Raw genomic sequence first — 20,127 nt, 5'->3', positions numbered from 1 at the left:
TCATAGCTGCAAAGGGTGGGCCAACATCACATTAAAGCCTATAGAATGGAAATGGGACATTACTTGAGTTAATATTGTATGGTCTTAACCTCACAATACAAAGCAGCTTGACACAACTGTTGTTGTGGGCTGGTGATATATGAACACAACTGAATTGAATACACGTGTGAAGGCAGATGAGAAAATGCTGCTTCTTCTAACCAGGTAGCGTTGTTTAACTTGGTTTGGCAAAGAACAGAAACTTCAGTCTCCCAGGTAACAGCCCTGTGTTTGATCCCTTCATCCAACACTAAAACAACATTCACTTCAATAAGGAGAACTCATTAGGAGGACTTGACTGATAGTCACTTGATATATTTTTGGTTGATATTTGAATAATCTTCAGTTTTCTGGGTCAGGGAAGGAGATTCTCGTTCAAGTTATTACAGTACATGGCCGATTCCATTGATCGAACTGTTAAGGACTTTGGATTAAAGTTGCCCTTTTGAAAAAATATGTGGGGATTCTTTTGCAGCTCAAATTTCTGTGAGTTTAACTGTTTTGTCCTCAGATCATGTCTTATGCATGTGTATCCCATATGGAAAAGAAATAGTAAAAACTTCTATGATTTACTCATGAAAGTGGCCACTTTCTCATTACTTTCATATATTGTTTTAGTAAGTATCCAAAACATACAAGTTTCATTTATATAATTTTTCAAGGGATCTTATATCTGTTTTCACTCTTGTATGCTTTTCATACAAGTTTCACACAAGACAGATAAAAGCTTTATAAGATTTATATATATATCTTTTCCATATGGGATGGATTTGTCCTGAGGTTGACCTTTACAAGAGCCCACACTATGAAATTACTGTCTACGTCTCTGCTCTGTGTGTATCCCTTTGCTTTGGGAGTGGCACATCACAACCAGAACAAAAAGGTAATTTTTTTATTAATTTCTTTTGATATTTTAGACTAAAACAACCCAAGGGTCTAAATGAAAGCTGCTTTCAGTGAGTATCAAGAGACTTGTCTTCAGCTTCTAACAAGCAGCTGATTTCACAATTACAGATCAAGATCTTTCTTAGATTGTTAGGAGATTATCTCGTTATGGTGTCCATTAAACCTTTCCATTTTCTGGACAATCTGGCATAGTGTGTTTTTTTCTTAGTTTTATCAGTGAGGAAGAAACAAGTGCTGCAACTGCACATCAGAGTGATGAACTGTTGCTCCCAATCAATGTGGTTAAGGCAACACATGATGTGATGTCAAATTCAGCTGGCGACACAAGCAATGCGGTGAGCTTAATGGAACTGTTACAAGACCAAACAATTTGAAGTCCATCGTTCTATAGTAAGCATGATTATTCGTCAGTGTCAAAAATTCAAGACAGCTTCCCATCAGCAGTCCCAGGAGTGGATGTCCCAGCAAATGTATACCACGGTCATGCTGTGCATTGCTCAGAAACACTACAAAATCCAAACAACACATCTTAGCCAACTAAGACTCTACAGTTGCCATGTTAAATTTTAAACTTTGTCCGAATAAAAAAATACTAAACAAGTATAGCTTGTTTGGAAAGGTTTGCAGGAGGGAGCAGCTTATCTCCAAAAGTAAAATGGCAGCATGGCATAGGTTTGAAAAGTTGCATCTGAACAAACCACTATACTGGCACAATGTCCTTGGAACAGATGGCAATGGTGCAGAGTGCCATGTTTAGTCCCACCTTTCTGGTGGGAAGGAGCTTGACCCAGTGCGTGAGTTAATAAGAAATACTGACTACATTTAGTTGGGCTGACCTCAAAGCACAGCTCGGGTTCTAGAGCCAGTATCATGGCGAGGGGCGGTTTCTGTCTCGAGTGAGAGGCAGCAAGCAGGGGTAGGTATCATAGTGTCCTCTCGAGGGCTGGGTATCGTCACTGATTTCTAGAATCGATTCGATTCACAAGGTCCCGAATCGATTTGATCCACGATTCGATTCGATTCAATTCAATTCGATTTTGAATCAGTCTGAAATATTATTATATGAACCATAATATATATAAAATTATGATTGTTCACCTTGTATATGTACTGTCAAAAGAACCCTCTAAGCCTTGTGAATGAATTACATAAATTTCAAAATTAAGAGCAGATACTAAAGCAGTTACAATAATGTAATTTTTAATTAACATCAGTATATATTTATTTTCATACATACATTAACAATAGTGGATCAGGGATCCAGTGCAAATAGAACATATCTTTTGTAAACATCAGTAACGCCTCAGAGAAATAGTTTTGCTGTTCGTGTCTCACACAGCTTTCCTGAAATCCACTCTTGTGTTTTGGAGACACACAGGATAACACAGCGTGTACAAGTGAACTGACAGAAACTGACCGATCACAAAAGGAAAAACTGCCTTTTAAAATACTTCAAAAAATGAAAACATACTGAACAGTATTGTAAAACCTCTGTGAAACTCTTGCAATTTAGCCTCATTTATAACTACCCCCTCACTTCTTTGAGACTGTAAGGTTTTTCTGCAAGAAGAGAAGCTGGTCTACATGTTGTGGAGTCAGGCAGCTCCTTTGTGCGGTAACAGTGTCACCAGCAGTTGAAAACACTCGTTCAGAAGGAACACTGGTCCCAGGTATGGAAAGATACTGCTTTGCTTGAAGAGCCAAAAGCGGATACTCCCTTTCATGGTCCCTCCACCAGATCAAAGGATCCTCAGAAAGTGCAACAGGCTCAACGTCCCTGTATCGATTCACTTCTTCCTTTGCCTTCTGAGTTGGTGTTTTCTGTGGTGCTGTGGTTTTTGTTGAGTAGGCGGGCCCAAGGAGAAAAATTAATGCAGAGTCCTTTGACCTCTTAATTGGAGGGGCATAATCCACTTCATCAACACCACCGAGAGAGATGTCAGGGACAGTTTCTTCAGATGTGTCACCATCAGACTGTCGCTGTAGAAAAATGAAAACTTAATTAATAAAGAAATTACTATTTATATTCTAACTCGAGTAGTGCAAAAAAACCAATAATTTTTGTTTTTGTTTCTGTAACTCACAATAGCTGTGTCCACGTTCTCCAAACCTGCTGCTTCCAACACCAACTGAGAGAATGTGTTGTTACAGGTCTCTTTGGACAAGAATGGCAGGGCCTTAAAGCGAGGATCTAATGCTGATGCAATGTACAGCTTGTCCTTTAGGGCCACATATCTTGAAAAGAGATTTTGCACATTTAACTCAGTTTATTATGTTGGATATACATGTGCATGGTTACATACACTCATGCAAGATCAGAAACATTAATATACGACTTTGTTTCCATAATTTATATATAAACATCTATAGATAGATAGATATAAAATCAAAAGGCCTATTACTGGACAAGAGGGCTTAACTAACATTTTTATAATATATATATTTTTTCACTATAATAAGAATTTTCATGTAATATATGCATCCATACAGTTACACTCATTCATGGCATACACACACAATTCATAAGCATACCTTGACTCCAAGTTGTCGTATACAGCAGTCTTGAGGTCTTTAATCAGTGAGGAGTCGTGAGAGACACTGATCCTCTTCTCCAGCAGCTGTGCATGCAGAGGTGCAATGATGGAAAGGGTCGGGGACTTTTCTTCAGACATAACCAGTGTGGCTGCTTTCAGCGGCTTCAAAGCTTTCACTATATCTTCTCCATCAGTTATGTCAGCCTCTGTAAGACTACAGCGATTACTGTCACTTCTCCTCACTTCAGGTGAGAGTAGAGCTGCAGAGATTGCTGGTTGTTGCTCTAGGAAGCGTTCCAGCATCTCCAATGTGCTGTTCCATCTGGTCACCCCATCAGTCACCAGCTTATGGGCAGGGAGATTCAGTATCTTTTGCTTCTCTTTAAGCTTGCGACTTGCAACAGTGCTGCGATGAAAAAAGGATGCTATGCGTCTCACTCGGCCAAGCAGCTGCGCAACAGCTGGAACTTTCAGTCCTGCTTGTGAAGCTAAATTGAGTGTGTGGGCAAAACAACCAATGTGCAACCAGCCCGTTATTTCCACAGCTCGCACCATATTTGCAGTATTGTCAGTTACGATGACTGGATTTTTGTTTGTAAGCTCCCATTCTTCGATTGCTTTGAACATAATTTCAGATAAATTAGCTGCTGTGTGGCTTGCTTCAGTGGTTCTTGTCTGTGAGACATGAGACACGAGTCTCCACTCCTGGTCGATATGGTGTGAGGTGATAGTCAGGTAGTTATCTGTTGCTCTGGATGTCCAGCTGTCACAGGTTATAGCGACTCTCTCTGCTGACGTGAGTGAGGCTGTAACATCGTGTTTCACTTTTTCATACATGTTTGGGATTACCACTTCACTCAAATGTTTGCGTGTTTGTAAAACATAGCGTGCTTCTAGCGTATTAATGAGGTTTTGGAAGCCATCACTTTCAACAACGCTGTACGGACGTATATCTTTACATATGAAAGTTGCCACAGACTGGGTTATTTTTTGGGCACGTGGAGAAGTGGATGCCAACTTCACTGCAATGCCTTCAATGCCTTTTCGAGTGAGCGTTGCTTGGTGTCGGCCGTTTTTGCTAGCGGGATATCTGGATGATGCCTCGTTAAATGATTTCTGAGATTTGTGGTATTTCCACAGTGCTTTACCTCCATTTTGCACATCTTACATACGGCTTTGCTTTTGTCCGGCTCTTCACTGTCTTCACAGTTCTTAAGGTCAAGGTCAAATTTATTTATATAGCACATTTCAAACAGCCGATGCTGCACAAAGTGCTTAACAATATAAAAATGGTATTAAAAAGCAACAATGTAATACAATAATAACAGTAAAAAACAATAATAGGACAGTAAAAGAATTAAAACAATAACTAAACTAATTCAAATAAGACCAGAATGCTTGGGTCATAGTGTGTTAAAGGCCAGGGCATAGAAATGTGTCTTTAGTAAAGATTTAAATTGATCAAGTGTTGTGCAGATCTAATATTTAGGGGGAGACTATTCCAAAGTCTGGGACCTGCCACAGAGAAGGATCTATCACCACGGGATGTGAGGTTAGTCCGTGGGATGGACAGCATTAGTTTGAGCTGGACCTCGTGGTTTGTCCTGGAGCATAAACAGAGAGGAGCTCAGACAGGTAAGGAGGGGCTCGGGCATTAAGTGACTTAAAAACAAAAAGTAGAAGTTTAAATTGGATCCTGTAGGAGACAGGAAGCCAGTGTAGAGAAACTAAAACTGGGGTTATATGCTCTCTCCGTTTGGTACCAGTTAGCAGGCGAGCAGCTGCATTTTGGACCATCTGAAGACGATGAATGGAGGCCTGATCTAGACCATAACACAATGAATTGCAGTAGTCCAATCTGCAAGTAAGGAAAAGGTGAATAACACGCTCAAAGACGTTAGCCGGGAGGTATGGCTTTACCTTGGCTAGCTGTCTTAACTGAAAGAAGCAGGACTGAACACTGCACTCACCTGCTTCTTCACTTTAAAAGAACCATCAATGTAGACACCGAGGTTTTTTACATGTGTTTTACGATACGAGGAAAGGGCGCCCAGAGTGCTGTCGATATGATTCAAGTTGCCAAAAATGACAACCTCAGTTTTATTTTCATTTAGCTTTAAAAAATTTAATGACAACCACTGTTTGACATCATCAAGGCAGCGTAATAAGAGCTGGGGATGGTCTGACCCTGCTTTTAAAGGTAGATAAATCTGCAAATCATCAGCAAAACAGTGAAATGAAATGCTGTACCGCGAGAAGATGGAGCCCAATGGCAACAAATAGAGTGCGAACAGGGCAGGACCCAAAATGTGTTGCCAGACATCTGCCTTTAGGCTCGGTGGCACATTCTCGGGAGTAGCCATGATGGTTCATGCGTCCAGGTCACTTAACTCTCGCGTGACTTCCTCATGTTAACCGCTTGCAAGTTTCATACGCGGCAAACTACATATGTATAGAAAAAATTGATTTCAGGATTTAATGAATCGATATCGTTTTATTCCAGTTAGAATCGATTTTAATCGATGAATCGACTTTTTAAACCCACCCCTAATCCTCTCAGTGCCTATACACTGGGGGCTTTGGTAGTAGACGGACAAGTTGTGTTTCCGTGTCTTTGGGTTAAGGATTTGGTCCAAACTATTGTTTGTGTTTATGTGTCAAATGACACTACAGAGTGCACAGCTTGGAGTCACTGGGTGGTGTGCTCGAGGGTGCTCCATATGGTAGCTCTGCTGTCCTGCTGGGAGACAATGGCAGCAAAACGTGGAGGGGCGTGATTGGGAGGAACTACCTGCCTGAGCTGAACTAGCGTGTTGTTCTGTAGAGATGACAGTTTTTCCATAATGAACTCATTTCAATTCAATTTTATTTATATAGCGCCAAATTTAAAAAAACACAGTATTATTATTATTGTAAAGTAATGACCCTAAAGTAATACAGAGAAACAGAGAAGAACCTTGGTGACAGTGGGAAGGAAAAACTCCCTTTTAACAGGAAGAAACCTCCGGCAGAACCAGGCTCAGGGAGGGGCCATCTCCTGTGATTGGTTGGGGTTGAGGGGACGGAGACAGGACATGCTGTCCCAGAGATTAATAATAACTAAGTGGAGAGTAGTATACGGACACATGGTGGTTGAAAAGGGGTGAGAGATGCTCAGTGCATCATGGAAAGCCCCCAGCAGCCTACACCTATTGCAGTATAACTAAGGGTGGACTCAGGACCACCTGATCGAGCCCTAACTATATGCTTTAGTAAAAAGGAAAGCTTAAGTCTAATCTTTAAAATAGCAGGAATGTCTTAAAGACATAAAGACCTGGATGGCCGCTAACCTTCTGCTTCTTAATTCAGATCAAACTGAGGTTATTGTACTCGGCCCTGAAAAGCTTAGAAATATGGTGTCTAAGCAGATTCTTACTCTGGATGGCATTACCTTGGCCTCCAGTAACACTGTGAGGAACCTTGGAGTCATTTTTGACCAGGACATGTCCTTCAATGCACATATTAAACAAATATGTAAGACTGCGTTCTTCCATTTGTGCAACGTCTCTAAAGTTAGACACATTTCCACCCAGACTGGGTCTGATCATGTCTCAGGTGAACATAAAAAGGGAGTCACCTGTTGTGACTGTTTGTTGTCTCAAATATAACGAGTGACGTCTGGTGCTGCCAGTGAAAAAGGTTTACTGCTGAAGCAACTTTCAGATTCACTCAGAGATTATTGTAAATTAATTAGTGTTTTTTCACAGGATTACTGGGTTTATGTGTGAAGGAAACTGTGTTCACAGGTTATATCTTGGTTATGCTATTATACTGTGTTGTTGAGAAAATGTGAATATTACTGTGAGAATGTGTAAACAATGTGAGACATACTGTGTTGAAACCAGTGTCACTCCTTTTCACTGCTGTGGATGGTTAACTTTGACCTTTCTGCAGCACCTCTGGAATCTGTTGATCAGCACTGACCTCCAGGATGCTTCATGTGTTTTGCTAATGTTTGTTTCCCTCTAAGAGTGCTTGTGAAGGATTCAGCACAGACAGACAAGTGATGTTACAGCAGAAGTGCAATGATTAGAGGACATTTTTAAAGGTTGGGCCCATTATCTGACTATTGTTGAGCTCATAGTGATGAAATGAGTGAGTGGCATTACTTAAGGAAAGTCACTGATTACAGTAATGTGGAATAAATAATAAATAAATTTGGGGCACATTATGGCAATAGTAGTGGTTTAATGATTTGAGAAAACCTGCACATGATACTTGTCTCTGTGTTGCTGAATACTTTATTAATGAATACTTTATTGAGGTGGAAGGTCGTGCTGTTTGGGGCCCTACTAGTCATCATGTGACAATTTCAGAACCACAGCAATGATCATAAAGCTGCGTTGGAATGAGAGCTGTGCCATGAGGCTTTCCAGAGGTCATCAAGAGATGATTGTGGACAACAGATGGGCATCTGAAGGATGAGGGGAGCGTGCCAAGCTCCGATCGACAGCGCAGAGGGAGTTCAAGGATGCCATCAGAAGAACAAGAACAGGAAATTGTTCGGGTTACATCCGAAGCAACCAAGCAAGGAGCGCTTAAGTGGGAAAACTGCACGAGTGTTTGCACTAATGGAGCAGCAGCCATGGTCAGGCGCGCCAAAGGTTTCGTTAGCAGAGTGAAAGTGATACAGCCAGATGTTATTGTTACACACTGTTTCTGCACCACGAGGCACTTGTTGCCAAGACTTTACCAGCAGACCTAGCTCCTGTGTTGGATGATGTTGGACCTCTGAAAACTCGCATATTTGCATCTCTGCCACGTGACAACCATCGGACCTCTGCGTGGAGCAATAAGGCTTTATGATCCGCTCCCATTTCCTCGCACAAAGTACTGGCCCATGTGCATGAGCTGTGGGAACAGCTAGAAGTGTTTTGAGTGATGAGAGGTACAATGATGCAAAGCTGCTTGCAAGTGATGAGTGGTGTGCAATAGGGCTGGGCCATATCACACCATTCACGGTAATACCAGTATAACGTTAGGCAACGATAAGAAAATGAAATATGGCGATAGAATATGGGTAAAACGCACATGTGCAGTGCCTTTGTTTTCATACGCACATGGTGGAAAAAGCATGGCGGCGACGGAGAATGAGAAGGGCGAAAGCAGATCGTTGAGTGAAACAGATGAACCAGAACTGGTTTGTAAAAACGCTGCAGCTTCAGTGGTGGAACTGGTTTAGCTTTCGTCCGTCAGATACACAACAAAGCACTATTTTTGGTGGCGCATGCTAGCGGGCCGTCGTTATTACCTTTATTACCGAACTGATTTTATGTGATACACTGCACTCAAATCTGTCAAAAATGTTTTAGTACGACTTTGCTGAGCTACGAAGCCGCACCGCTTGATGGATTGTCGGAGCATTATGGCTACCGTAGGCGGAGCCTCGCGGAGTGTGCTTCAACATAATATTACCGTATTGTGTGTGCATATAACCTCTTTTTATACATGGTTATGCTGAGGATACTGTTAAATTTTTATATAGCTTTCACTAGCTGGGACCACAACCTCGGAACGATGAGCAATGTGGGGGGAGGGGGGGGGGCATGAAAATGAGAACAGCGGGTATTGGAGAAGGAGACATTTATAGTCTGAGGAGACTATATATGTCCCCATTTATACGCTTGAGCAGAAGCTGTCCGTTTATTTTGCCTCAGTCTCCGCTGAATGCCATAACTGGGTAAGGGACCCGTATAGCTCAGCAGCAGTTTCTGGAAGGATATGACTTTGCAGGAGCAGGAGGAACTAACTGAACTGAGACAAGAGCGTGGTTTAAAGCTAAACTTTGCTGATCTGGACAGTTTTTGGTTGACTGCTGCCAAGGACTTCCCCATTCTGGCAAAGAGATATTGTGACATTGCATTTCCCACAACATATCTATGTAAGCAAAGCTTTTTGAGCCTGCCAGAATATCATCTTTGTGTTCAACTAGACAGGCCGATGTTTGTTTGTTTTTTTGTAACGGTATAAACAATGAAAGGTGGTGGATTGGCCAGATGCTGGCTGATGTGTAACGACAACTCAGTTGTTTGGTGGTGGCTATGGCGGAGCTTCCACAGAGGGAAGGAGAGGCAGGAGTAGGAGAGACCAGAGTTATTCTGCGTCTTTACGCTGCAGCTGCCTCTTCTCCTCTCATTCTCTCCCCTCCCTCTCCTGTTTCTACTTCAATCATGAAACTGATCAATGATCAGCTGATCGGCTTTTCTCTCTTGTTTGTTTATCGCCCACTTTGCGCCAGAAAGAGGAAACCAGCGGATGTCGCGCTAAACAACAGCAGCACGTTTAAGCTTGATCAGCTGTTGTTAGAATTTATTTAATATTAATTTCTAGTATCAGCTGATGTTTGCTGGAGCCACAGCTGTAAAGCTGCTGGTCATGATGTCGGTTTGGATATGTGGTGAGAGGGAAACATGAAGATGAAACCAGGAGATGTCCTTACTGAATCATCAGAGCTGAACAGGTGATGGAGAAACAGGTTTACCTTTTAGGTGACATGAATGAGTTGAAGGGAAGTTATGAACTGTTTCTGAGAGACAAATAACACCAGGAGCCTTTTCTAAGCAGCTGACAGCTGGTAACTGTGCAGGGGTGGGTCTAGCAAAGCGTTGCCAGGGGGGCAGGTAGGGCATTAACAGGGAGAGGGGGGCACAAAGAAATACTTTTCTTTCTTATTCTCATTTAAAATGTCTCGCTTTTAATAAATAATTATCTGAAGCTTACAACCAAAGTTTTTATCTCATGTCAAATGTATAGAAATCACACATATACCAACAAGACTGTACATCACTGTCACCACAGTGTTTGTTTTTATTCAAAGGCTTTATGGCTTTAATACCTGGTGGGCTGAGTTAATCTGAGAAGGTGCATTAAAAAATAAATGACCAGGCCAGCAGTGCACATCGCAAATCAGCTCGCATAGACACATTAGCTGTGCCGCTTCTTAATGACGGTATCTTAGCTAACAACCCCAACTACCAGATTCAACTTGTAGTTGGCTAAAAATAACTTAGCCTACAGGTGAGAGGGACGTGGTTAGCTGGCATTCTGACACTTCAAATGCTTCAGGAGCTGTCCGCTCAGCGCAGCATCAGCACCACGGATACATCCGTAGACTTTTTCGGGACTTTCAGGTGTTTGGACCAATGTTTTATTTTCTGATCAAACCAGAAGCTTTAATGAGCAGCTGGATTTGTCTCACATTAACTGGCTGAGTTAATGCCAGTTAATGTAACATCGAAGCAGCTGGAATCCACAGCTGTGCGTGTTCATGGAGCTGCATGTTCACCTGCTGGACATCACTACCTGACAGGTTTAACTGGCTTCAGAACATTGCAGAGGCCTTATTGACAGTGTTTGGCTCCACATGTCTGTGTGAGCAGGTTTTCTCTCACATGAGTCCTCAGGTAGCCTCTGAATGCTGGACACTCGGAGACCACAGATCACATTAACATGTCTGTCTCTGTATTAACAAACATGCCATATTGGCCCAGTTTATTTTTCTTATCATTGTTGTGAGGAGACCATAAATAGCATTTGTATTTTCTGTTGTACAGTTCATTTGCTGTTATGGATAAAAAGTCTTTTTTTGTTTCAAACGTTAGATCTTTAGCTGGGAAAACATTTTAATTAATGATTTAATCACTAAGCACAGCCTTGATTTTATGTTTTTAACTGAAACTTGGTTGGACCAAAGTAACAGTGGAGCTGTTCTCATCGAGACGACCCCTCCTAACTACAGTTTTATCAGTGAGGTCAGGGCGAGCAGGAGAGGAGGAGGGGTCGCTGTCTTATTTAATGAATCATTTCAATGTAAGCAGCTATCTCCTGGAAGTTTTCAGTCTTTTGAATATGTGGCTTTACAGCTGAAGGCCCCATCCAAAGTTGTGTTTCTTAATGTTTACAGGCCTCCCAAATACTGCACAGACTTTTTTAATGACCTCAGTGAACTGCTGTCTGTGATCTGTGTTGATTTTGACTGTGTAATTATTGTTGGGGATTTTAACATCCATGTGGACAACCCTCAGGACAAAGGGACTAAAGACCTGAGTAACACTCTGGGCAACTTTGGGCTGACTCAGCATGTAACAGAGGCCACACATAATAGAGGACACACTCTCGACCTACTGATCTCCAAGGGCCTGAGCATTTCAAAGGTTACTGTGTCTGATGTGGGCCTGTCTGATCATTACTGTGTTTTCTTTGAAAGTAAAATCTCAGCCCACACAAATATATCAACAACAGTGATCACAAAACGGTGTGATCCCTCAGGTCATCTGGATCCGGTCTTTTATCAGTTCCCAGAGTCAGAACCAGACACGGAGAAGCTGCATTCAGCTTTTATGCTCCTTATATCTGGAACAAACTCCCAGAAAGCCTCAGATCAGCTGAAACACTCAGTTTATTTAAATCCAGGTTGAAGACTCACCTGTTCTCAGCTGCATTTGAATAAAGCACCAAATCCACACTTTAAGCTTAAATTTCAAAACTTACACTAACTACTGATTTTATCTATTTCTGATTTTATCTGTTTGATTTTATATACTGTTTTGTTTGTTTGTTTGTTTGTTTGTTAAGTGGGTTTAGAGCTCTGGGTAGCTCCCCAGCTGGGTCTAGACTGGGTCTAGAGAGTATTTTAAATTCAGGGAATTTAAAATAGAAAGTAGCTTGTCCACAGAAGGACTGGTAGCTCCCCTTACGATAAGGGTTCAGATCGCGCGAACAGGTGTGAAATGTGTGTGTTTAGTTAGTCTGTTTGTTTGCTTGTTTTAATCAATTTTAAATCATGCTTTTTATTTGTTTTTGTTTCTAATGTCTCTGTAAAGCACTTTGAATCACCTTGTTGTTGAATTGTGCTATACAAATAAATTTGCCTTGCCTTGCCTTGCCTTGCCTATAACTGAACACAGTAGTGCAATTTTTAACCAGGTCTTCCCATTAAACAAATGTCAGTCCTAGTTTTACTGGATCTCAGTGCAGCATTTGATACAGTTGACCACAACATATTACTCAAATGACTGGAGAACTGGACAGGTCTTTCAGGAACTGTACTAAACTGGTTCAAAACATACTTAGAAAACAGGAAATACTTTGTATCAATAGGTAACTTCACATCTGAGCAGACAAGTATCACATGTGGAGTTCCCCAAGGTTCCATCTTGGGACCCCCTCTGTTTAACATTTACATGCTCCCACTGGCACAGATTATAAAGAACAACAAAATAAACTACCACAGCTTTGCAGATGACACACAAATATATATCACAATGTCACCAGGAGACCGAGGCCCTGTACAGGCTCTTGGTAAATGCATTGAGGAAATCAATGACTGGTTGTGCCACAATTTTCTCCAGCTAAACAAAAACAAACTGAGGTAATAGTCTTTGGCGCCAAAGAAAAACGATTACAGGTCACCAGAGAACTTCAATCTATACATCTAAAAACCACAAACCAGGCGAGAAATTTGGGTGTAGTGATGGATGCAGACCTAAACTTAGAAAAACACATTAAGACAATAACAAAATCAGCTTACTATCACCTCAAGAATATTTCAAGGATAAAAGATCTGATGTCTCAACAGGACCTGGAAAAACTAGTCCATGCATTCATCTTTAGTAGGCTTGATTACTGTAACAGCATCTTTACAGGTCTACCTAAAAAATCAGTCAGACAACTACAGCTCATTCAGAACTCTGCTGCTCGAGTCCTCACTAAGACCAAAAAAGTGGACCACATCAGTCCAGCTCTGAGGTCTTTACACTGGCTGCCTGTCCGTCAGAGGATAGACTTTAAAGTTCTGATGCTGGTCTATAAAGCTCTGAATGGTTTAGGACCAAAATACATCAGTGACCTCCTGACCCAGTATGAACCTTCCAGATCCCTCAGGTCATCTGGATCCGGTCTTTTATCAGTTCCCAGAGTCAGAACCAGACACGGAGAAGCTGCATTCAGCTTTTATGCTCCTTATATCTGGAACAAACTCCCAGAAAGCCTCAGATCAGCTGAAACACTCAGTTTATTTAAATCCAGGTTGAAGACTCACCTGTTCTCAGCTGCATTTGAATAAAGCACCAAATCCACACTTTTAAGCTTAAATTTCAAAACTTACATTTAACTACTGATTTTATCTACTGTTCTGATTTTATCTGTTTTGATTTTATATACTGTTTTGTTTGTTTTGTTTGTTTGTTAAGTGGGTTTAGAGCTCTGGGTAGCTCCCCAGCTGGGTCTAGACTGGGTCTAGAGAGTATTTTAAATTCAGGGAATTTAAAATAGAAAGTAGCTCGTCCACAGAAGGACTGGTAGCTCCCCTTACGATAAGGGTTCAGATCGCGTGAACAGGTGTGAAATGTGTGTGTTTAGTTAGTTTGTTTGTTTGCTTGTTTTAATCAATTTTAAATCATACTTTTTATTTGTTTTTGTTTCTAATGTCTCTGTAAAGCACTTTGAATCACCTTGTTGTTGAATTGTGCTATACAAATAAATTTGCCTTGCCTTGCCTTGCCTATAACTGAACACAGTAGTGCAATTTTTAACCAGGTCTTCCCATTAAACAAATGTCAGTCTTAGTTTTACTGGATCTCAGTGCAGCATTTGATACAGTTGACCACAACATATTACTCAAACGACTGGAGAACTGGGCAGGTCTTTCAGGAACTGTACTAAACTGGTTCAAAACATACTTAGAAAACAGGAAATACTTTGTATCAATAGGTAACTTCACATCTGAGCAGACAAGTATCACATGTGGAGTTCCCCAAGGTTCCATCTTGGGACCCCCTCTGTTTAACATTTACATGCTCCCACTGGCACAGATTATAAAGAACAACAAAATAAACTATCACAGCTATGCAGATGACACACAAATATATATCACAATGTCACCAGGAGACCGAGGCCCTGTACAGGCTCTTGGTAAATGCATTGAGGAAATCAATGACTGGCTGTGCCACAATTTTCTCCAGCTAAACAAAGACAAAACTGAGGTAATAGTCTTTGGCGCCAAAGAAAAACGATTACAGGTCACCAGAGAACTTCAATCTATACATCTAAAAACCACAAACCAGGCGAGAAATGTGGGTGTAGTGATGGATGCAGACCTAAACTTAGAAAAACACATTAAGACAATAACAAAGTCAGCTTACTATCACCTCAAGAATATTTCAAGGATAAAAGATCTGATGTCTCAACAGGACCTGGAAAAACTAGTCCATGCATTCATCTTTAGTAGGCTTGATTACTGTAACAGCATCTTTACAGGTCTACCTAAAAAATCAGTCAGACAACTACAGCTCATTCAGAACTCTGCTGCTCGAGTCCTCACTAAGACCAAAAAAGTGGACCACATCAGTCCAGCTCTGAGGTCCTTACACTGGCTGCCTGTCCGTCAGAGGATAGACTTTAAAGTTCTGATGCTGGCCTATAAAGCTCTGAATGGTTTAGGACCAAAATACATCAGTGACCTCCTGACCCAGTATGAACCTTCCAGATCCCTCAGGTCATCTGGATCCGGTCTTTTATCAGTTCCCAGAGTCAGAACCAGACACGGAGAAGCTGCATTCAGCTTTTATGCTCCTTATATCTGGAACAAACTCCCAGAAAGCCTCAGATCAGCTGAAACACTCAGTTTATTTAAATCCAGGTTGAAGACTCACCTGTTCTCAGCTGCATTTGAATAAAGCACCAAATCCACACTTTAAGCTTAAATTTCAAAACTTACACTAACTACTGATTTTATCTGTTTTGATTTTATCTGTTTTGATTTTATCTGTTTTGATTTTATATACTGTTTTGTTTGTTTGTTAGTTTGTTTTAATCAATTTTAAATCATGCTTTTTATTTGTTCTTGTTTCTAATGTCTCTGTAAAGCACTTTGAATCACCTTGTTGTTGAATTGTGCTATACAAATAAACTTGCCTTGCCTTGCCTTGCCTTGCCTTAAAAGGGGAAAGCAGTGCTCTACTCACTGTTCTCACTTACTAGTGAGAACTTGGGCTATCTAGACAGGACCAACTTCACACCCGATCAGATCTGCACCCTGTTAGACCTCTGCCTCACCACTACATATTTCAAATACAACGAAGGCTTTTACAGACAAAAACATGGCTGTGCCATGGGCTCCCCCGTATCACCTATTGTAGACAACCTTTACATGGAGGAAGTGGAAAGGAAGGCTCTTGGCTCTTTCAAAGGAAGAGTACCCAGCCACTGGTACAGATATGTGGACGACACCTGGGTCAAAATCAAGACACAAGAAGTGGAATCCTTCACTGCGCACATTAACGCTGTGGATAAGAACATCAAGTTCACCAGGGAAGACACAAAGGACAACTGTCTGCCTTTCCTGGACTGCACTGTGCACATTGAAGAGAACGGCAACCTCAACATCGAAGTTTACCGGAAGCCCACACACACGGACCAGTACCTCCTCTTTGACTCCCATCACCCTCTGGAACACAAACTTGGAGTAATCAGGACCCTACACCACCGGGCAGAACATGTTCCCTCTAAGCCTGAAGGGGAAAAGAAGGAACACACACATGTAAAGGAAGCACTCAAAACGTGCGGCTATCCTAAATGGGCGTTGTTAAAGTCAGCAAAGAGGCACAGAAAAGAAGACCAGACACCAGCGAGGGAGGACAGACGCAACAACATTGTCATCCCCTATGTAGCCGGTGTATCAGAGAAACTCAGGAGAGTTTTCTCCAAGCATGACATCCCGGTGCATTTCAGACCCAGCAACACGCTCAGACAGAAACTGGTTCACCCGAAAGACAAAACGCCAAAACACAGACTTAACAATGTGGTGTATGCTGTACAGTGCAGCGAGGAATGCTCAGACCTCTACATTGGAGAGACCAAACAGCCACTTCACAAGCGCATGGCACAACACAGAAGAGCCACCTCCACAGGACAAGACTCAGCAGTCCATCTGCATCTAAAGGTCAAAGGTCACTCTTTCGAGGATGCCAATGTTCACATTTTGGACAGAGAGGACAGATGGTTTGAAAGAGGAGTGAAAGAAGCCATCTATGTCCACTGTGAGCGACCATCTTTGAACAGAGGCGGGGTTTACGACACCAACTCTCTGCCATCTATAATCCAGTTTTGAGATCCCTTCCCAGACGCCTTAACGCCCACTCACATCCTGGGCCATCTGACCTCAGGAATGATAAGGTGGGGCCAGGTTTCACAATGAACACACCCGAAACTCTGGCTGATTGGGACCCACACCCAGTTTCACACCTTGGCTCAGGTGATTAGAGGATCATCAGGGGGTCTTTTTGTCCCTCTGTGGGGGGTCACTCCCACTAGGTTTATATCTGGGACTCTCCACCATTTGACCTTAGAACTGAAGAAGCTTCTCGGATGAGAGGTGAAACGTCTTCAAGCAACTTAAAGAAGTCCAGACTAGGGATGGGTATTATTTAGGTTTTATTCGATACCAGTGCCAAACCGGTACTTTTGAAACGGTGCTCGAACCGGTGCTTAAACAATGGAAAAAACACAAACTTTGTCCAAAAACCTCTCATGTTTAGCTGTTTTCCACTTTTTCTTTGGTCATTTTAGTCTTTTTGGCCAGGGTGAAGGGAGTATCTGCCATCAAACAAGCTTTAATATTTATATTAATAAATGTAAAAGCAACTGAGATAGTATTTTATATAATTTCACTTTTAATCGGAAAAATGAATGAAATGAATGAATGAAAACCTTAAAATGAATATGGTCTAGTACACCCCTTGCCCCCCTTTAGACTCACCCTGTCCGTGTCCATGTAAAACAGGACAGCTGCCCTCAGCCTTCAGTAAGCTGTATATTTAAACCATTCTGGTCTCAGACTGAGTTAACAGTTCCTCTGCGTATTTTAAACACCTTCTGGAGGCTTACTGCAGATTGTTGGCTGTGTAAAACAAATGGTGGTGAATGTAGCAGCTACAAAGTTCACTTTTCTTCACGTCAGAGTTTGTCGATCAGGTGCTTTGATTTTTGTAAAGTTTTAATGGTGATCACAAGAACTGTGCTGCTGTTTTAGAGGCTAGAAACATATTTTCTTTCACTCAGCCTGAGCTCACCATCACAGTGACGGCTCCGCCTCTTTGCGCTTTACGGTGTGTAACAGATACTGGTTCCAAGAGTGCAAAGCTGCAAAAGTGAGTGAGCTATCTGGAGCAAGTACAAACTGATATTAATCTTTAATGGGGCTGTCAAAATTGAGAGCAAACAAAAAACTGCTGTACAATGCCGTCCGCCATCTTAGTTGAATTGGTCACATGACTACATCATATGACTAAAATGCGTCAAACAAAAGCCCCCGTTTTTCACAGTCCACACTGCGATGCAAAAATGGTGTTTTCAAATGTATCCACTTTGGCGAGTGTTTTCAAAACACTCAGTTTTCCTTGACGAAAAATGGCCAAAACGGAGAGAAAAAGATGCGTTTTCAAACGAAAATGTATTAGTGTGGACATTAGTCGCAAATGTTCTATACATGATCGCATTTGCATTGTTAAAATTGCACGCTACAGAGCGTGCACTACAGAAGCATCGAAGCAAAAAAGTTGTGTAGAGAATATTTTAAAATCCAATTATTCAAAGTATGAATGATTGCAGCCCTAGCTTCAATTAACAGTTACACAATCTGTCCAACATTGCTTATCATGTTAATGTTATGAGTGATTGCATAAATATCCGTCGCAATGAATTGAGGGACAATTTTTTTCTCCCTCACTTTTCCTAAAAGATGGCCCAGTTTATTCTATGCTACAGGAAGCAATAAATGAAGCACAGCGGGGTGGCTGTAGCTCAGGAGGTAGAGCAGGTCACCTACTGATCGGAAGCTTGGTGGTTCGACCCCTGGCTCCTCCTTCCTAAACAAAAGCGGCTACGGGAATGTACAGTGTCATGTCTAATGTCATTACAAAAATGTGGTCGCACTGTTTTCTGCCTTATTGAGTGATGAAAATATTGGACAACATGGATGAGTGGTTACAGCAGATGATGGCTATATGGCCTTAATTCTAGTCTTGTGTTATGGAGGTTTTTTTCAAATAAAAAATGTAGGTATTGAGGAGACCTTATGTCTCCAACAATTACAGGTGCTCTTTTTAGACGCACCCAATTCTACAAATATCATTACTAACTTTAGAGTCTAAATTGTGTTTTTCGTCACAATCTCATGATGACAGCATTACATGAGGACCCGCTTGTTTACCTGATGATCTTTCCATATAGTTTAATTATACAGTCCATCTCCTCAGCACTCAGTCAAGAGGCCTCCCAGATGAGTGAGGGCAGCTTTAGAGGAGGAGTCAATATGCACATCAGTATATACACTATCTCATAAGAGTGAGTGACCTCTCAGATTTTTGTAAATATTTTAATGTATCCTTTCAAGGGACATCACTGAAGATGTGACACTTTGGTACAATGTAAAGTAGTCAGTGTGCAGCTTGTATACTGTAAATTTGATGTCCCCTCAAAATAACTCAACATACAGCTGTTAATGTCTAAACCACTGGCAACAAAAGTCAGTCCACCCCTGAGTGAAAATGTCCAAATTGTGCCCAGTTAGCCATTTCCCTCCCTGGTGTCATGTGACACGTCAGTGTTACAAGGTCTCAGGTACTGAACTGCAGCACGGTGACCAAGACCATACAGCAGTTTAACAGGACAGGTTCCACTCAGAACAAACCTCGCCATGATCCACCAAAGAAGCTGAGTGCATGTGCTCAGCGTCATATCCAGAGGTGGTCTTTTAAAAATAGACGTATGATTGCTGCTGGCACTGGGGAGCTACAGTTAATTGAGGGAACCATGAATGCCAACATGTACTGAAGCAGAGCATGATCCCCTCCTTTCAGAAACTGGGCCACAGGACAGGTTCCAACATGATAACAACCCCAATCACACCTCCATAAAGACCAGTGCCTTGCTAAACTGAGGGTAAAAGTACTTGACTGGCCAACCATGTCCCCAGACTTAGACCCTATTGAGCATCTGTGGGGGTCATATGATTGTTGAGTTTTCTCTGTATGTATTATTGCAGGGTCTACCTTACAATATGAAGCGCCTTGAGGTGACTGCTGTTGTGATTTGGCGCTGTATGACTACAACTGAATTGAATGAATTTACTTGGTATTGGAATGACACGTTGTTATGGCCCTGGCCATAATGTGTTTTGGTGGCTGCTTCTTTCGCTGTGTCTTTAAGTCTCTGCAGGTCCCTGATTGAATTAGCTGGCGGCTGCTGATCGGTCCCCTGATCATGTGGTTGCTTCAAAATCTGTCACCAGCAGTTGTCCCGGGGCAGCAACTGACCTGAGCCTTTCCTCCAAACTGTGATATTTGTGATTCTCGTGACTTACTGAGCTTGTATATATAAATCAGCCTTCTCTTGTAAATAGTCACTGAAGCCGAAGGGGTGAGCTTCCCTGTTGTTTTCTGTATAGTTTCCTCCTGTTATTCAGTTAGGGAGTTAGGCGTAGCATTTGTCTTTTGTTTGTTCTTTTCATCACGTATGGTTTAGTGCGCATGCGCCAACCAGCGTGCAGCCTGTTACAGTCGCTCCTGCTTTTCTCTTAGTTTAGCTTTTTTTTCTTACGTATTCTTTTTTT

At 41.7% G+C, this 20,127-nt stretch overlaps 1 protein-coding gene across 2 annotated transcripts in view; it reads right to left on the bottom strand.

The window, feature by feature from the left end:
* The window catches only part of cntn2 (contactin 2), an 81,550-nt gene that overhangs the window by 48,345 nt on the left and 13,078 nt on the right, over positions 1–20,127 (bottom strand). The gene's annotated exons all lie outside the window — the stretch shown is intronic.

Source organism: Aulonocara stuartgranti (assembly GCF_965226115.1).
Source record: "Aulonocara stuartgranti genome assembly, chromosome: 5".
Lineage (NCBI taxonomy): Eukaryota > Metazoa > Chordata > Actinopteri > Cichliformes > Cichlidae > Aulonocara > Aulonocara stuartgranti.
This window is presented reverse-complemented; position numbering and strand designations above follow the sequence as displayed.